We start from the raw sequence: 20,353 nt of genomic DNA on the forward strand, positions 1-20,353 counted from the left end.
AGAAGTCCTGCCGCTGAATCCAGAGGCTGCCAAGTCTCCCTAGAGACACAGCCACTAAAGCCTCCGTTTCCTCCCCTTTCCTCTTTTTCCATGAGCCCAATGTTCGACCTCTGCCTTGACCAGGTTTAGAGTCTCTTACCTTTGCCTCTGGGAAGCCACCTGTGGGGGGAGGGGCGTCAGGCACCGGCCACCGCAGCTTGGGGACCTCACGGTTTTGGGGAGGCTTGCAGCTGGTCCAGCTGGTCCCTACTGGGGTACGCTGTGTGTATGGTCACTGACGTGGCTCCAGGAGCTGTTCAGTACTGTTTCTGGTTATTTAGTAGTTGTTCTGGAGGATGAACTAAAATGCGCACATTGCTAAGCCGCCATCTTGGCCCCTCCTCCGCACTTTATTTTTTAATTGTGAAAACATATATACAATACAAATATTCCCAGCCACACCCCCACAAAACCAAGTGAAGTTAATCATATTCACAGTGTTGTAGGACCCTCACCACCACCTATTACTAGAACTTTCCCTTCACCCCAAACAGAAACCCTACTGTGCTGGTTCGAATCTGTTATGTATTCCAGAAAAGCTATGTTCTTTTAATCGAATCATTTGGGGAGAAACCTATTGTAAGGTGGAATCTCTTGATTAGGTGGTTGCCATGGAGATGTGACCACACCCACTAAATCCATCTACTAGAATCCTTTAAAAGAGAGACATTTTGGAGAAAACACAGGAAATGCCCGGGAGATACTAAACTAAGAGGCGCTATCCAGAGTTTGCCCTGGAGATGCTAAAAGAAGACGTGCAGGACAGCGAGAAAGCCACTGGGTTCAGACCAGCTGACAAAGATGTCCCAGATGCCACCGGCCTTTCTTCAGAATCCATGTATCATTTTACTGGTACCTTAATTGGGACATTTCATGGCCTTAGAACTGTACATTTGTAGCCTAATAAATCCCCTGCATAAAAGCCAACCCATTTCTGGCATATTGCATTCCAGCAGCTTTAGCAAACTGAAACACCTCCATTTATTTTGCATTAAGCCGTCATTGCTCCTACCCCCCACCCCTGGTTACATGTATCAGGGTACGTGTACTCTGGTATCTGTCTTTATGATTGTCATGTTCTCTGATACTTTCTTTGTGACTATCATGGGGCTTAAATTTAATATCCTAAATCTCTAACAGTCTCATTTGGCTTGATATCAACTTAACTTCAGTAGCATACATAAACTATGTTCCTCTACCCCTCTGCCCCCACCTTTATGTAGCTCTGTCACAAATTATGTATGTACATATTATGAGTCCAGAACCATTGATTTATCATTACGCTTTATGCATTTGCCTTTTAGATATTGTAGGAAGTAAAAAGCAGAGTTACAAACCAAAAAATACAGAGGTACTGGTGTTTATACTTACCCATGTCATTATCTTTACTGGAGATCTTTATTTCTTCATATGGCCTCAATCAATTGTCTAATCTCCTTTCCTTTTAGCCTGCAGATCGCTAGCATTTCTTGTAGGGTCGATGTAGTGGTGACAAAATCGCTCACTTTATTTATCTGAGAAGGACCTAATTCCTCCCTCATTTTTAAAAGATGATTTCACTGGATACAGGATTCTTAGTTGACAATATTTGCTTTCAGCCCTTTAAATATGTCTTCCCACTGCCTTTTTGCCTCTGTGGTCTCTGATGAGAAGTCAGCACTTGATCTTATCGAGGCTCCCTTGTACATAACAAGCTTTGTTTCTCTCTTCAAGCTTTCAAAATTCTTTCTCTTTGGCATTCAACAGTCTATTTATGATCTGCTACAGCATGGGTCTATTTGGACTTATTCTATTAGGAGTTTGTTGAGCATGTTGGATGTATATGCTCAATGTCTTTTGTTAAATTTGGGAAGTTTCAGCCATTAATTCTTTGAATATTCTCTCTGTCCCTTTCTTTCTTTCTTCTATTTCTTGAACTCTCACAAAGTGTATATTGGTAAGATTGATAGTGTCCCAAGCTTCCTCAGGCTCTGTTCACTTCTTTTTTTTCTCTTATTACTCCTTTAGACTGAATGGTCTAGTTGTCTTGTCTTCAAGTTCACTGATTCTTTCTTCAGCTACAGTCTGCTGTTGAAAACTTCTAGGAAATTTTTAATTTCTGTTACTATGGTTCTCATCTCTGTTTGGTTCCTTTTCATAATCCCCATCTCTTGATTGATATTCTCCTTGTGTTCATCTATGGTTTTCATGATTTCCTTTCATTCTTTTTCCATGTTTTCCTTTCACTGTTAGACCTTATTTAAAACTCTGTTCTTAAAATCTTTTTCTGGAAAGCCCCAGTTCTGGTCCTCCTTATTGATGGTTTTGGATGCCTTCATCTTCTCCTTTTCCTGGACCATTACTTCTGTTTCTTTGTATGCTTTGAAACCTTTTGTTGAAACCTGGGCATTTTGATATTTTAATGCTTGTCACTGGAATTTAGACTCTGAGGCACTTGCTCCTTGTATCCAGCTAGTATTATGACAGAGCTTTCCTTGAAAGCCAGGAGCTAAGAAAAAAGAAAAAAGGAAAGACCCTACCCTAGTCTTTGCGGAGTGACCTTTGGGAGTGCTTACTTTCAGTGCTTACCCATACAATGAGCTTGAACAATAGCCCATGCCAAAGGGTAGGGGCCTCCCTCATCCTTTCTGTGGATCATGCATCTTGTCTTGGGCATGTGCAGATGCCCTCGGTACTCCCTGTTTACATGGATAGCAACGTCCCTCTTCCCTCAGACGCAGTTTCCTCACAGTTCCTGGCCCTGTGCTGTGTGACCTTCAGCCAGCAGTCCCCCTGCCCCAGGTAGCCACTGGCCTACCCCCCACAGCGTCCTGTAGGAGAGTTTAGTGACCCCTCTTGTACATTCAGGGCAGGTTCTGGGACAGTGAGTCCCTCAGGCCACCACCACAAAGACTTGGCCAGACCCTCCTACTCCCAGCATGTGCATGAAGGTGACTTTTTTACCTCCAGGACCAGGATGAAGGGTCCAAAATGGGGGAATGGGTGGTCCATGCTGGGGGGGCAGGGGTCAGCCAGGGCACCAGGAGGGCCTCCTGCTTTGAAGTGACCTTTTCTTCAAGTCAAAACTTGCCCTACTCCGCAGAATCAGGGCACCCCTAGTACATGGGGGGGGGGGGAGGCGAGGAGCATAGAGTTTTCTTAATCTCATTTTCAGCTTGTTCATTGCTAGAGTATGGAAATACAATTAATTTCTGTGTATTGCTCTTATGTCCTGCAATCTTGCTGAACTTATTAGCTCTAACCGTTTTTAGTGGATTCCTTTGGATTTTCTATATAGAAGATGATGCCATCTGCAAATAGAGATCGTTTAATTTTCTATTTAACTATGTATTTATCCTTATTCTCATTCCTTCTCACACTTCTGTGCTTCCATTTGAGATAATTTCCCTTCAATATGAAGAATTTCCTTTAGCACTTCTTATACAGGAGGTGTGCTGGTAATTAATTCTCTCAGCTCTTGATTGTTTGAAAATATCTTTTTTTTTACATTTGTTCCCCCTATTGTTTATTTATTTTTAGTCCATATGTTTTACTAATAGATAAAAGAAGCATCAGACACAAGGTTTTTAGAATCACACAGTCACATTGCGAAAGCTATATCATTATACAATCATTTTCAAGGAACATGGCTACTGGAACACAGCTCTACATTTTCAGGCAGTTCCCTCCAGCCTCTCTGTTACACCTTAACTAACAAGGTGATATCTATTTAATGCATAAGAATAACCTCCAGGATAACCTCTTGACTCTGTTTGGAATCTCTCGGCCATTAACATTTTATTTTGTCTCATTTCTCTCTTCCCTCTTTTGGTCAAGGTTTTCTCAATCCCTTGATGCTGAGTCTCAGCTCATTCCAGGATTTTGTCCCATGTTTCCAGGAAGGTCCACACCCCTGGGAGTCATGTCCCACATAGAGAGGGGGAGGGCAGTGAGTTTGCTTGTTGTGTTGACTGAGAGAGAGAGGCCACATCTGAGCAACAAAAGAGGTTCTCTGGGGGTGACTCTTAAGCCTAATTTTAAGTAGGCTTAGCCTGTCCTTTGCGTATTTAAGTTTCATATGAACAAACCCCAAGATTGGGGGCTCAGCCTATTGCTTTGGTTTTCCCCACTGCTTGTGAGAATATCAAGAATTCTCCACTTGGAGAAATTGAATTTTTCCACTTTCTCACCATTCCCCCATGGGGACTTTGCAAACACTTTCTTATTCACTGTTGAAATCTGGGACTTATCAAGGCATCACTCTGGACAAACCTATAAAATCTCATCCCCTACTCAAGGTTCCATATATTTATGGTGTTCAATTAAGCTGTTCACATAAGTTATATTAGGAACTACACTAGTCAAAATACAAATTTTGTACCAAATAAACATGTTTTGCTTTAGTCTCACACATAAGTTAAAGTTTAAAATATGAATTACCATCTATTTTCAACACCCTGCATTATTGACATTCCTTTGTTCTTCCTCATGTAAAAACATTTTAAAATTTGTGCATTTAGTCACTATCATTATACACTCTGGGCATTCCTAGATTATACCATCTCAGTCTTTATTGTCTTTCTTTCTGATTTCCTTTGTGCCCCCAGCCCTCCTCCCTCTATCATTCTCACATTCAGCTTCATCCAGTGTTCTAACATTATTGTATTACAGTTAGGTAGTATTGTGCTATCCATTTCTGAATTTTTACAATCAATCCCATTGCACAATCTGCATCCCTTCAGCTCCAATTACCCAATATCTTACCCTATTTCTCATCTCCTGATGATCTCTGTTCTTAACTGAAATTTTCCAAGTTCATTCATTAATGTTATTCATATCAGTGAGACTGTATTTGTCCTTTTGTTTCTGGCTAATGTCACTCAGCATAATGTCCTCAAGGTCCATCCATGTTGCTACATACTTCATAACTTTATTCTGTCTTACAGCTGCATAATATTCCATCGTATGTATATACCACAGTTTGTTTAGCCACTCGTCTGTTGATGGACATTTTGGCTGTTTCCATCTCTTGGCAATTGTAAATAACGCTGCTATAAACATTGGTATGCAAATGTCCATTTGTGTCCTTGCCCTGATGTCCTCTGAGTAGATACCTAGCAATGGTATTGCCAGGTCATATGGCAATCCTATACTTAGCTTCCTGAGGAACCATCAAACTGTCTTCCACAGTGGTTGTACCATTTGACATTCCCACCAACTGTGGATAAGTGTGCTTCTTTCTCCACATCCTCTCCAGCACTTGCCGTTTTCTGTTTTATTGATAATGGCCATTCTGGCGGATGTGAGATGATATCTCATTGTGGTTTTGATTTGCATTTCCCTAATAGCCAGGGAAGTTGAGCATCTTTTCATGTGCCTTTTGGCCATTTGTATTTCCTCTTCTGAGAAGTTTCTGTTCAAGTCTTTTTCCCATTTTGTAATTGGATTGGCTGTCTTTTTGTTGTTGAGTTGAACAATTTATTTATATATTCTGGATACTAGACCTTTATGTGATATAACATTTCCAAATATTGTCTTCCATTGTGTAGGCTGTCTTTCTACTTTCTTGATGAAGTTCTTTGATGCACAAAAGTTTAATTTTAAGGAGTTCCCATTTATTTATTTATTTCTTCAATGCTCGTGCTTTGGGTGTAAGGTCTAGAAAACCACCTCCTATTATAAGATTTATAAGATATTTCCCTACATCTTCTTCTAAAAGTTTTATGGTCTTAGATCTAATGTTTAGGTCTTTGATCCATTTTGAGTTAATTTTTGTATAGGGTGTGAGATATAGATCCTCTTTCATTCTTTTGCATGTGGATATCCAGTTCTCTAGGCACCATTTATTGAAGAGACTGTTCTGTCCCAGGTGATTTGGCTTGACTGCGTTATCAAAGATTAATTGTCCATAGATGAGAGGGTCTATAGCTGAACACTCTACTCGGTTCTATTGGTCAGTATATCTATCTTTATGCCAGTACCATGCTGTTTTGACCACTGTAGCGTCATAATACGCCATAAAGTCTGGTAGCGTGAGACCTCCGACTTCATTTTTTCTCCTCATGATACTTTTAGCTATTCTGAGCACCTGAGCTGGGCCCCACCCCTCTCCTGGGGAAGGCACAGGCTCCAGACAAACGCTCAGAGAAGCTTAATTATGCCTATGCCTGGGGTAGTGGAGCCCAAGAAGCCTTACAGCTGTATCCAAAGAGCAGTCAAGCTGTAGAAACACAGCCACCAAAATGAAAGGGAAAAATACTTTTCAGAGCAGGACCCCTGTTACTCAGGTTTGCCAATCAAGAGCTTAAGTTGGTACGTTGCTCTTTGTATCTCCAGATCCTAGTGCCCCCTCCTTTCCTTCAGGGCCCACACCTTTTCAAATAAAAAAAACTCGGGTTTTTTTTGTTCTTCTTCTTTTTCTGTCAGCACTGCTCCCTCTGCCCTGGCCAAAACCCAGCAACCTCCACTTTTAGTCGAGGTTCAGTTGAGCTGTGGGCCTCTTTTTAGTAGTCAGAATTTGTTAATTAATTCTACAATTGGAGTTTGGTTGTGCTCAGCCCCTGCTGCTGGTGAAGTCTCTTTCCTTTCCCCTCTGGGAAGCAGCCTCTGGGGGAGGGGCGCTGGCCACTGCGCTTGGGGAACTCACGGTTCTGGGGGGGCTCACAGCTGGTCCAGCTGGTCCAGACTGGTGTATGCTGTGTGTCCAGTCACTGATGTGGCCCCAGCAGTTGTTTTGTACCGTTTTTTGGCTATTTACTAGCTGCTCTGGAGTGTAGCAAGCGGGCTTTAAAGCAGGCAGACCCCTCCCCCCTTCTTCTTCTGGTTCAGCTGCTTCTCTGTGGAAAATCCCCAAACCCCTCTCCTGACCTTCAGGAATGGGCAAAACTGTAAGCAGGTGAGATAAGACACATTCCTGGGATAGAGACCCCCTTTCCTGACCTTCAGGAACAGGTGAAACTGCAGGCAAGTGAGATAAGACACCTGGGATGGGGACCCTCCCCTAACAGCTCATCTGCCTCTGCAACCCGCTTCATGCTTAAACTAAACAATTGTTTTTCCTTTAACATTGCTGGTCGCCATATTAAGCTTACCGTATCTCTAGCATGTAATACAGTCTATAAAAGCTGAAGTTGCCTTTTGTTTGGGGCTCAGACTTTCAGAGGCTACTCGGCTGAGCCCTGTGGTCATAGCAAATAAAATCTATTTCCTGAAACTTCGGAGCCTCAGCCCGGTTTATTGTATTTCTATGTAACATTCCAGGAGGCTTAAAGCCTTGTCCCTTTTTTTCCACACAACATTTCTGGGGGCTCGTCTGGGATATGAGGTCGGTGTATTTTCACCTTCCTCACCAGTGGCGGCAGTTGCGCCTCGACTAGAGACCTGAGGGAACCCAGTGATGGCAGTGAGGCATTTCCCTGACTCTTGGATTCCTAACCTCCCTGGATAGGGCTCCAGTCACCGCCGGAGGAGTGACAGATCTGGGACAATTTCTGAAACCAGGTTTCTGGGAGCACCACCCATATGACTGGTGAGCACCCGGGTGCATCAGTTTCAGCCCACTCGTAGAAAGCTAGGGGGCCTGAATGGAAGGGATGCCTGATCAACTCCCAGGACTCTCCGAGTACCAGTCTCCAGTCGGAGGCCCAGGGAAACAGAAGTCTTCAGGTTCGGTTCTGGGAAGGGTGGTGCAGGAGGGGTGTTGGACTGTGTGTGGAACTGTGTAAATGAAAGGAAGGCCTGGGCCATGCACCAGGCTGAGTGAGTTCGAATTCTGCAAGTTTGTGGTGATCCTCATATGGTTCAAGGTGGGCAACCCTGAAAGCGGGGCTGGCCAGGGGTTTATACTGGACCACCAAAGCCAAGAGGTGCCCAACGTTCCTGCTGTGAAGCGACCAGACCGAAGGAAGCAACAGTTTATTCAAAACCCTTTGCTGTTTGTCTGTAAGCCCTCCCATTAATCATTGGCAGCACAGATATGAGAGGAAGTCGGTAAGATACTGTTGCAGTGCATGATTTCTAACTGTAAGAAAGCTTACTAATGGCTGGAGAGTCAAGCTGACCCCTAACTGACTTAGGAAACTATAAATTAAAATAGACCACTTTTAAGGAGGATAAAAGAAAAAAAAAGAAATTCTCTTGTATTATAGCTTATCATTATTACTCTGTCTTATAAGTTAAATTTTTCACATTTCAGAGTAAGAGGAAAACATCTATGTAAGGGTTTTAAAATTAATCTCATGAAGAGAATCTGTTGTGTACAATTAATGTTGCCACTGCATGACCTTGGTGAAAAAAAGCAAAAAAGAAATAGAATGTACAGTGTAGCTGGAAGGACTGGCTATCTTCCCGGAAGGAGGTTTACTTTAATAAAGATATCTAAGTCCCAGGAAGCTCCTCTTGGTCCCTAGCCAGTTCCTAGAGGACCAAACTGAGCCTGGTCATGTAAGCAAATTGGAATTTGGCAACTATTATGCAAAGATATCATAAAAAGAGGAAGAAAAAAAAACCTTATGAGAAAGGAAAAGCACCTCATCAAAATCTTATGCTCTGCTATGTATCTTAACTAAGGAGACACTGAATGCTGTCCCCAAGATTACTGTGGATTTTTACTAATGAAAATTAAAATACAGTTTCTAAAACTCTTCAGCACTTCTCTTCAGGTGTTGGTGCCATCTTATCTGGTAATATATGCTTTATTTTTAAAAATTCTTGTAATTACTATCTTTTAATCATTTTCTTAGTTACTTTCCTAATAAAAGCTGTTTTTATATCACTGAAGTCTGTGTTGTCCGCAAATCCAAACCTATAAATTAAATGGCCACAAATATCCTGTTGCCTTTTGTGCACAAAACTGGTGCTATAAACAGGATTCACATTTCAGCACGGCTTCATGGTGGTGAAGGTCAATAAAACAAGCTTTAAAAAAATTCGTGCAGAAAATGTGGAGTACGTCCTTCTAAATATTGTAATGGTTTATTTGGACCATTCTTGATAAATTTAAAGATGTTGGTTTCTTATCTTTTTGTATGCAAAAATGTTTTGAATTTAAATGTTTTGTCTCCCTCAGCTATATTGTCTAATACGTCAAGACATTTGGGAATTTTTACATCAGTAGCCCCTCTTCAAAATTTACTTAAAGTAAATTAATAATAAGCCATAAACTTTAAACATAGATTAGGGAGGACTGGGGCCAAGATGGGGGCTTAGCGAGGTGTCAGATTTAGTTCCTCCTCCAGAACAGCTACTAAATAGCCAGGAACAGCACAGAACAAATGCTGGGGCCATGTCAGTGACCAGACACACAATGTACCTCAGTCTGGACCAGATGGATTGGCTGCAAATCCCCCCAGAACTGTGAGTGTCCCAAGCCGCAGTGGCCAGTGCCCCTCTCCCACAGGCTGCTTCCTAGAGGGGAAAGGAAAGGGACTTTACCAGCAGCAGGGGCTGAGACAACTAAGCTTCAGTTGTGGAATTAATTCACAAATTCTGACCACTAAAAATAGGCCCCCAGCTCAGCTGAACCTGGTCAAAGTGGAAGTTGCTGATTTTTGACTGGGCGCTGAGGGGGCAGGACTTACATATAAAGAAAAAAGGAAACAGGTTTTTTGGATCAGATAGCACATAATACTTGAAAGGGTCTGGGTGCTGAATGAAAGGAGGGGGGCGCACAGGATCTGAAGGTACACAAAGCAACATACCAACTTATACTCTTGATTGGCAAACCTGAGGAAAGGATGTCCTGCTCTGAGAAGGATTTTCCTTACTTTTTCATGGCTGTGTTTCTACAAAGATTTGACTGCCTTTGAATACAGTGGCAGGGCTTCTCAGGCTGCAACTGCTCTAGGCATAGGCAGACACAAACTTGAGAGCTTGTCTGGGGCCTGTGCCTTCCCCAGGGGAGAGGTGGAGTGCCCAGGTGGATTCCCTCCCTCAAGAAATTCTGACCCCAGCATTTGGAAATTTTAGGTGATTAAAGCCAGCCTACAATCTCTCCTTGGTCTCCACCATGCCCCTAGCAGGGAAAGTCTGCCAAAGTTAAAGGTACTGCAACACCTTATGCTGGTGGGACCTGCAGGCAAACAAGCGCCACCTACTGGGCAGAATAGGAAAAACACAGTCCAGAGGCTTCACGGGAAAGTCTTTCAACTGGCTGGGTCTCATCCTCAGGGAAAACTGACACAGGTGATCTTTTCTACTGACAGGAGGCCAGTTTGGTCTGTGAAAATCTGGCTGGGATCTATAATACCTAAGTAGGTGGGGATGGGGGGGGGAAGGCCTATACAGGCAGGGCAAGAAACAAAAAAACAAGAACTGAAAAATTCTGCTTTGTTAAACAAAACCTAAGCTAGTGATCCAGAATAAGCTGAACTGAATGTCAAAGAACAGATAGAAAACAAAGTCATCCAGAAAGAAAATCCTAGGTCAAAGAAATGAAGCAATCTCCAGAATAAACTAATTAAGGTAATTAAATGCCTAGACACCAGGAAAAATAACAAATCACACTAGGAAAATTGAAGATATGGCCCAGTCAAAGGAACAAACCAACAATTCAAATGAGACACCAGAGTTGAAACAATTAATTCAGAATGTTCCAACAGTCATGGAAAACCTCACCAAGAATCAAATCAATGAATTGAGGGAGGATATAAAGAAGGCAAGGAATGAACAAAAAGAGGGAATCGAAAGTCTGAAAAAACAAATCACAGGACTTATAGGAATGAAAGGCACAGTAGAAGAGATGAAAAAAACAATGGAAACCTACAATGTCAGATTTGAAGAGGCAGAAGATAGGATTAGTGAGCTGGAGGATGGAACATCTGAAATCCAACAAGCAAGAGAAAATATAGGGGAAAGAATGGAAAAATCTGAGCAAGGACTCAGGGAATTGAATGACAACATGAAGCACATGAATATATGTGTTGTGGGTGTCCTAGAAGGAGAAGAGAAGGGAAAAGGAGGAGAAAAACTAATAGAGGAAATTGTCACTGAAAATTTCCCAACTCTTATGAAAGACTTAAAATTACAGATCCAAGAAGTGCAGCATACCCCAAAGAGAATAGATCCAAATAGACATTCTCCAAAACATTTACTGATCAGAATGCCAGATGTCAAAGGGAAAGAGAGAATCTTGAAAGCAGAAAGAGAAAAGCAATCCATTACATACAAGGGAAGCCCAATAAGACTATGCATAGATTTCTCAACAGAAACCATGGAGGCAAGAAGACAGTGGGATGATATATTTAAATTGCTAAAAGAGAAAAACTGGCAACCAAGGATTCTATGTCCAGCAAAATTGTCCTTCAAAAACGAGGGGGAAATTAAAACATTTTCAGTCAAAAAATCACTGAGAGAATTTGTGACCAAGAGACTGGCTCTACAAGAAATACTTAAGGGAGCACTAGAGGCAGATACGAAAAGACAGAAGAGACAGGTGTGGAGAAGAGTGTAGCAATGAAGACTATCAGTAAAGGTAAAAGAAGAAAAATTAGATATGGCATAAAAAATCCACAAGGCAAAATGGTAGAAGAAAATACTATCCATACAGTAATAACACTAAATGTTAATGGGTTAAACTCCCCAATCAAAAGACATAGACTGGCAGAATGGATTTAAAAACAGGACCCATTTATTTGCTGTCTACAGGAAACACATTTTAGACCCAAAGATAAAAATAGGTTGAAAGGAAAGGTTGGGAAAAGATATTTTATGCAAATAATAATCAGAAAAGAACAGGAGTAGCTATACTAATATCCAACAAATTAGACTTCAAATGTAAAACAGTTAAAAGAGACAAAGCAGGACACTATGTATTAATAAAAGGAACAATTCAACAAGAAGACATAACAATCATAAATATTTATGCACCAAGCCAGAATGCTCCAAAATACATGAGGAAAACACTGAAAAGGGAAATAGACACATCTACCATAATAGGTGGAGACTTCAATTCCCCACTCTCATCAATGGACAGAACATCTAGACAGAGGAACAATAAAGAAACAGAGAATTTGAATAATACAATAAATGAGCTAGACATAACAGACATTTATAGAACATTACATCCCACAACAGCAGGATACACCTTTTTCTCAAGTGCTCATGGATCATTCTCAAGGATAGAACATAGACACAAAGCAAGTCTCAATAAATTTAAAAAGATTGAAATCATGCAAAACACTTTCTCAGATCATAAAGGAATGAAGTTGGAAATCAATAATAGAGTGCAAGAAAATTCACAAATATGTGGAGGCTCAACAACACACTCTTAAACAACCAGTGTGGGTCAAGGAAGAAATGACAAGAGAAATCAGTAAATATCTCGAGGCAAATGAAAATGAAAACACAACATATCAAAACTTATGGGATGCAGCAAAGGCAGTGCTAAGAGGGAAATTTATTGCCCTAAATGCCTGTATCAAAAAAAAGGAAGAGCAAAAATTGAGGGATTAACTGTCCACTAGGAAGAACTAGAGAAAGAACAGCAAACTAACCTCAAAGCCAGCAAAAGGAAAGAAATAATGAAGATTAGAGCAGAAATAAATTAAAATTGAGAATATGAAAACAATCTAGAAAATCAACAACACCAGAAGTTGTTTCTACGAGAAAATCAATAAGATAATAGACCCTTATTGAGGTTAACTAAATGAAGAGAGAGGATGCAAAGAAATCAAATCAGAAATGGAAGTAGAGACATAACCACTGAACCCGCAGAAATAAAGGAGGTCATGAGAGGATACTGTGAACAACTTTGTGCTAATAAACTAGGCAGGGTAGATGGAATGGGCAACTTCCTAGAAAGGCATGAACAACCAACATTGACTCGAGAAGAAATAGACGTTCTCAACAAACCAATCACTAGTAAAGAAACTGAATCAGTCAGTCATTAAGAAGCTTCACAGAAAGAAAAGTTCAGGACCAGATGGTTTCACACGTGAATTCCACCAAGCATTCAAGAAAGAATTAGTAGCAATCCTGCTCAAACTTTTCAAAAAAAACTGAAGAGGAGGGAAGGCTACCTAACTCATTCTATGAAGCCAACATCACCCTCATACCAAAGTCAGACAAAGATACTACAAGAAAAGAAAATTACAGACCAATCTCTCTAATGAATATAGATGCAAAAATCCTCAACAAAATACTTGCAAATCGAATCCAGCACCACATTGAAAGAATTATACACCATGACCAAGTAGGATTCATCCCAGGTATGCAAGGATGGTTCACCATAAGAAAATCAATTAATGTAGTCCACCATATCAACAAATCAAAGCAGAAAAACCACATGATCATCTCAATTGATGCAGAAAAGGCATTTGACAAAATTCAACATCCTTTCTTGTTGAAAACGCTTCAAAGGATAGGAATAGAAGGGAACTTCCTCAACATGATAAAGGGAATATATGAAAAACCCACAGCTAACATCATCCTCAATGGGGAAAAACTGAAAACTTTCCCACTAAGATCAGGAACAAGACAAGGATGTCCACCATCACCACTGTTATTTAACATTGTATTGGAAGTTGTATCCAGAGCAATTAGACAAGAAAAAGAAATACAAGGCATCAAAATTGGAAAGGAAGAAGTAACACTCTCACCATTTGCAGATGATATGATACTATATGTTGAAAACCTTGAAAAATCTACAGAAAAACTACTACAGCTAATAAATGAGTACAGCAAAGTGGCAGGTTACAAGATCAACACTCAAAAATCTGTAGTGTTTCTATACACTAGTAATGAACAATATGAGGAGGAAACTTTTTTAAAAATTCCATTTACTAATTGCAACCAAAAGAATAAAATATTTAGGAATAAATCTAATTAAGGATACAAAAGACCTATACAAAGAAAACTACAAGAAATTGTTAAAGGAAATCACAAAAGACCTAAATAGATGGAAGTGCATACTGTGTTCATGGATTGGAAGACTAAATATAGTTAAGATGTCAATTCTACCTAAACTGATTTACAGATTCAATGAAATACCAATTAAAATCCCAAAAAACTTACTTTTCAGAAATAGAAAAACCAATAACCAAACTTATCTGGAAGGGCAAGTTGCCCCAAATAGCTAAAAGTATCCTGAGAAAGAGAAATGAAGTCAGAGGACTCACGCTACCTGACTTTAAGGCATATTATGAAGCTACAGTGGTCAAAACAGCATGGTACTGGCATAAAGATAGATATACTGACCAATGGAATAGAATAGAGCATTCAGATATAGACCCTTTCATCTATGGATAATTGTCTTTGATAAGGCAGTCAAGCCAACTCACCTGGGACAGAACAGTCTCATCAATAAATGGTGCCTAGAGAACTGGATATCCATATGCAAAAGAATGAAAGAGGATCCATATCTCACACCCTATACAAATATTAACTCAAAATGGATCAAAGACCTAAACATTAGATCTGAGACCATAAAACTGTTGGAAGAAAATGTAGGGAAATATCTTATAAATTTTATAATAGGAGGTGGTTTTCTAGACCTTACACCCAAAGCACGAGCATTGAAGAAATAAATAAATAAATGGGAACTCCTCAAAATTAAACACTTTTGTGCATCAAAGAATTTCATCAAGACAGTAAATAGACAGCCTGCACAATGGGAGACACCATTTGGAAACAATATATCAGATAAAGGTCTAATATCCAGAATATATAAAAAGATTGTTCAACTCAACAACAAAAAGACAGAAACCCAATTACAAAATGGCCAAAAGACTTGAACAGAAACTACTCAGAGTAGGAAATACAAATGGCCAAAAGGCACATGAAAAGATGCTCAATTTCCCTGGCTATTAGGAAAATGCAGATCAAAACCACAATGAGATATCATCTCACACTCACCAGAATGGCCATTATCAATAAAACAGAAAACAGCAAGTGCTAGAGAGGGTGTGAAGAAAGAGGCACACTTGTCCACTGTTGGTGGGAATGTCAAGTGGTACAACTGCTGTGGAAAGCAGTTTGGCAGTTCCTCAGGAAGCTAAATACAGAATTGTCATATGACCCGGCAATACCATTGCTAGGTATCTACTCAGAGGACTAAGGGAAAGGACACAAATGGACATTTGCATACCGCTGTTTATAGCAGCATTATTTACAATTGCAAAGAGATTGTTTAGAGACAGCCAAAATTTCCATCAACAGATGAATGGCTAAACAAACTGTGGTATATACATACAATGGAATATTATGCAGCTGTAAGACAGAATAAAGTTATGAAGCATGTAACAACATGATGGACCTTAAGGACATTATGCTGAGTAAGTTAGCCAGAAACAAAAAGACAAATGCTGTATGGTCTCACTGATATGAACTGACATTAGTGAATAAACCTGGAGAACTTCATGGGTAACAGAGACCATCAGGAGATAGAAATACGGTAAGATATTGGGTAATTGGAGCTGAAGGGATACAGATTGTGCAACAGGACTGACTGTAAAAACTCAGAAATAGATAGCACAATACTACCTAACTGTAATACAATTATGTTAAAACACTGAATGAAGCTGAATATGAGAATGATAGAGGGAGGAGGGCTGGGGCACAAATGAAATCAGAAAGAAACATAAATGATAAAGACTGAGATGGTATAATCTAGGAATGCCTAGAGTGTATAATGATAGTGACTAAATGAACAAATTTTAAAAATGTTTTTGCATGAGGAAGGACAAAGGAATATCATTACTGCAGGGTGTTGAAAATAGATAGTAATTAATATTTTAAAATTTTAACTTATGTGTGAGACTAAAGCAAAAAATGTTTATTTGGTACAAAATTTACATTTTGACTAGTGCATTTCCTAATATACCTTATGTAGACAGCTTAATTGAACACCATAAGTACATGGAAACCTTGAGTAGGGCATGAGATTTCTTGGTTTGTCCAGAGTGATGCCCCAATAAATCCCAGAGTAATTTGAACAGTGAATAAAAAAATTTGCCAAGTCCCCTTTGGGGAATGGTGAGAAAGGGGGAAAATTCAACTTCCCCAAGTGCAATTCTTGATATTCTCACAAGCAGTGGGACAACCAAAGCAATAGGCTGAGCCCCCAATCTTGGGGTTTGTTCATATGAAACTTAACCCCAGAAAAGATAGGTCAAGCCTACTTAAAATTAGGCCTAAGAGTCATCCCCAAGAGAATCTCTTTTGTTGCTCAGGTGTGGCCTCTCTCTGCAGCCAACACAACAAGCAAACTCACTGCCCTCCCCCTGTCTACGTGGGACATAACTCCCAGGGGTGTGGACCTTCCTGGCAATGTGGAACAGAAATCCTAAAATGAGCTGGGACTCAGCATCAAGGGATTGAGGAAACCTTCTCCACCAAAAGGGGGAAGAGAGAAATGAGACAAAATAAAGTGTTAATGGCTGAGAGATTCCAGAGTCGAGAGGTTATCCTGGAGGTTATTCTTACGCATTAAACAGATATCACCTTGTTAGTTAAGATGTAATGCAGAGGCTGGTGGGAACTACCTGAAAATGTAGAGCTGTATTCCAGTAGCCATGTTCCTTGAAAATGATTGTATAATGATATAGCTTTCACAATGTGACTGTGTGATTGTGAAAACCTTGTGTCTGATGCTCCTTTTATCTGTCTTATCAACAGACAAGTAAAACATGGATTAAAAATAAATAAAAGGGGGAACAAATGTTAAAATAAATTTAGATAGAAATGCTAGTGATCAATGAAAGGGGTATGGTATGTATGAATTTTTTTCTGTTGTCTTTTTGTTTCTTTTTCTGAATTGATGCAAATGTTCTAAGAAATGATTATGATGATGAATATTCAACTATGTGATAATACTGTGAATTATTGATTATATATGTAGAACGGAATGATCATAAGTTAAGAATGTTTGCATTCATTTGTTATTGTTTTTTAAAAAATTAAAAATTAATAATAAAAAGTTTAAAAAAACATAGATTCAGAAATAATGTCTTTATTTAAAAAAAAAAAAAGATCTAAGCTCAGAGTGAAAAAAAAAATCCTGGGATGGGATAATTTACCTTACTCCTCACTTACCGAGGAATGAGCAAAACGCACAAGACCCTGTAAAGATTGGGGAAATAAAATTAAAGAGGAAAAAACTATTTAGGTCATTCTGTGTCTAAAAAGCACACCATTAAAGAAAGGGAAAGAATAATTGGAATGTGTAAAAAAAATTGAATTTATAGTTATCAGTCAGTAGCTGAAAGGGCCGCAGTCCATGTAGCCCAATATAAATATAGAGACGAGGTAAAGTAAACAAAGGGAAAATACATATGGTATTAGCCACTGCCACTGCTAATTGAAACCTGATAAATGGGATGGTAATGTGTGGAATAAAGCAGATAATGAAAAATTGGGAATATCTTAGATTAAAAAAACTAGTAAGCCATTAATTACCTGGATGGTCAGAATTGCTGATGTAGGGGCTGGAGGAATGGTGTTAGACTATGCTGATTGCATGAAACTTATAAGAATTAGCACCAATTCCTTCATACAGACTGCTTTTCAGAAGTTTAATCAGCAAATTGGGAAAAATTCTAACTTGCTGGCATTGGCTGCACAAAAGTATAATAAGCTATGCCCTGCTAACACTATGTGGCCACAAAATAATTAACCCTGGTACACTTTATAAAATGCGATGCAAAAATTAAAAAAAAAAATTTGCGTGTTGAAGTTTCAAATATGCATTTACTGGAGTGTTTTGAGTATTAAACATTATTCTGACAAATTTGATTTTAATGGTAATTGTGTGTGTTGAAATGTTTGCTTAAGGTGGTAACTTGAATTTGAAAGATATAAAGGATATCTTTCCTTTATAAAGATACAAAGGAAAAAGAAGAATAGTTCTGTCCTGACATAAAATGAATGGCTGTTGCAGAGTAAAGACTGTGGAACAAAGCTGGAACGGACATCGTAAGTTGCTGAGGGTTTGTGGAAAGGAAATTATGGTCAAAGTTAAGAAAAGTTTTAAATGAACTAAAAGGGAAGGTATTAAAAACAGTACCCAAACTCTTTAACATCTACCCTCCCTTACCTGAGGTTAAGTCAGGAAACAAGTTGGAAAAAAAAAAGAGGCTCCCTCCAGTCTTAATAGAAAGGTCCTTACCGTGTTGTTTTAGTAACCCCAACAGCTGTCGAAGTCGCAAAGATCATCCTATAAATTTACCTCTCCCAGGTCAAAAGGGCCCCCGCAGACCACCCCTGGCAGTGCACCCCTGATCCTGAACACCTGAGATGCATCATCCTCCGGGGGCCACTGTGTCCTTCTCCATCGCAGCTGAGATAAGCTGACCAGCCCACAACTAAGGCCTGGATGACCGTCATTGCCCTGCTCTGGCTCACCGGAAGCAGCTAGTCAACGCACGGCCAAAGCCTGAGGAGACCTCCGAGCCCTGCCTCAGTCACCCCAGAAGCTGACTGATCTACGCCGAAAATTAAAGAATCAACACATGGACATCCTGGCCTACCAGGTCTGCAGACTAATTGTCTTTTCTTGCTCTTTGCATTTGTCTTTCTTTTAGCAGTTTTAGCCCTCCTGGAAATAGGTCTCCTGGAGTTCTTCCCCAAAACAAACGTTGATGGGATCCCCTCTTACCCAGGTAACTTCCCCCTTCCTAGCCGCTGCCCAGAGTGTGTGTCTCCATTCCTTCCCTGAGGCTAATTGTATGTTCATGTAGTGACACTCCCCATAGCCAGCAACATGTGCCTCACTTCTCTATTCTGCTTAGCATGGTCATAAGCCCTTCCAAGGGGAATAATGCGTGCCAGGCAAGCCTCAATACTACCTATGCTGGAAAAAGGTAAAAACTATAATCAATATTCATGCCAGTGCAGTTCTGTATGCCCCCTAAAGAAAGGTCCCCCAGTATGCTATAATCCCACCTCGCCAGGTTCAGTAATGCTGTTTTCGCTACTCTAAAATGGCAAAACTGTGAAAGCCTCCTGGGAGCTGGTGCCACGCAGTTTATCTCTTGCCCAAAGCTATAAAGTAAGCCCTTACTGAAAAAGAAAAAAGAAACCTGTATTCCCCAAAACACGTGACCAAAGTTGATGCCCCACCAGCGTGTGAAGGAATCCTAAAGCAGGTGCTGGGCATAAAGGCCAGGGGGCATAGGCTGTCAGATCACACCTTGGCCCCGGAAGATGGCTGGTTAGCCAAAGACAGGTAAGATTCCTCAGGGGAGGAATGACCTAAGAGGCACCGTCATCAGGAAAAAACTTGAGGCCAACAGAGGGGAGGCATGGACCCTCACCACCACCCTGAACTCCACAGAAGCCTAAATGCTGCATGGCTACATTGTTTCCCATGCCCAGCTCAGATCAGGACATACCAACACCTGCAACAACAAAAAAAGAATGAAATATAAGTGATGCCATAACCCCTCCCTATAAGTTGGAGTAAGCATCAAAGGGGGGGAATGTAGCAAGTAGGCTTTAAAGCAGGCAGACCTCTCCCCCACTTTTTCTTCTGGTTCAGCTGCTTCTCTGTGGAAAATCCCCAAACCCCTCTCCTGACCTTCAGGAATGGGCAAAACTGTAGGCAAGTGAGATAAGACACCTGGGACGGGGACCCTCCCCTAACAGTTCATCTGCCTCTGTAACCCGCTTCATGCTTAAACTAAACAATTGTTTTTCCTTTAACATTGCCGGCCGCCATATTAAGCTTACCGTATCTCTAGCATATAATACAGTCTATAAAAGCTGAAGTTGCCTTTTGTTTGGGGCTCAGACTTTCAGAGGCTACTCGGCTGAGCCCTGTGGTCATAGCAAATAAAATCTATTTCCTGAAACTTCGGAGCCTCGGCCCGGTTTATTGTATTTCTATGTAACATTCCAGGAGGCTTAAAGCCTTGTCCCTTTTTTTCACGCAGCAGGAGGACGAACTAAATCCCCTCCTCACTAAGCCGCCATCTTGGCCCCCTTCAGGCTGAACATATCTTTATTTAGCCTTCATGTTGGAAGAGTACTTCTGCTGGATATAGAATTGTAATTTGAAGTATTTTCACCCCCACACTCCATCAAATGCCATTTGGTCATCTTGGCTTCAGTACCAACATTTCTGTTCCCTTGAAAAAGAACGTATTTTCTTTCTCTTGCTCCTTTCAAGATTTTCTCTTTTTTTATTTGATTTCCAATAAAGACGTGCTGTACTGTGACTTTCTAGGTATGGTTTCTTTGTTTTTATTCAGTTTGGGGATCATTGAGCTTTTTGAATTTCTGGATTGATTTCTGAAATCAGATTTGAAAATTCTTGACCGCTTGATTTATTCTTTCCTGCTCCCTCTCTCCTTTCCTTCCGGTTCTCAAGCCATACCAGACCTCTTTACTGTGACCACATCCT

The 20,353-nt window shown here is 40.3% G+C and overlaps 1 long non-coding RNA gene across 1 annotated transcript in view; it reads left to right on the forward strand.

The window, feature by feature from the left end:
* LOC143676178 (uncharacterized) overlaps positions 1–20,153 on the forward strand; it is a 33,655-nt gene extending 13,502 nt beyond the window's left edge. The window contains exons 2-3 of the long non-coding RNA XR_013171886.1: positions 17,834–17,925; positions 18,188–20,153. This is a non-coding gene — a long non-coding RNA (uncharacterized LOC143676178). The remainder of the gene's footprint in view (positions 1–17,833; positions 17,926–18,187) is intronic.
* The last annotated feature ends 200 nt before the right edge of the window (positions 20,154–20,353 follow it).

The sequence above is a fragment of the Tamandua tetradactyla genome, chromosome 3 (genome assembly GCF_023851605.1).
Source record: "Tamandua tetradactyla isolate mTamTet1 chromosome 3, mTamTet1.pri, whole genome shotgun sequence".
NCBI lineage: Eukaryota > Metazoa > Chordata > Mammalia > Pilosa > Myrmecophagidae > Tamandua > Tamandua tetradactyla.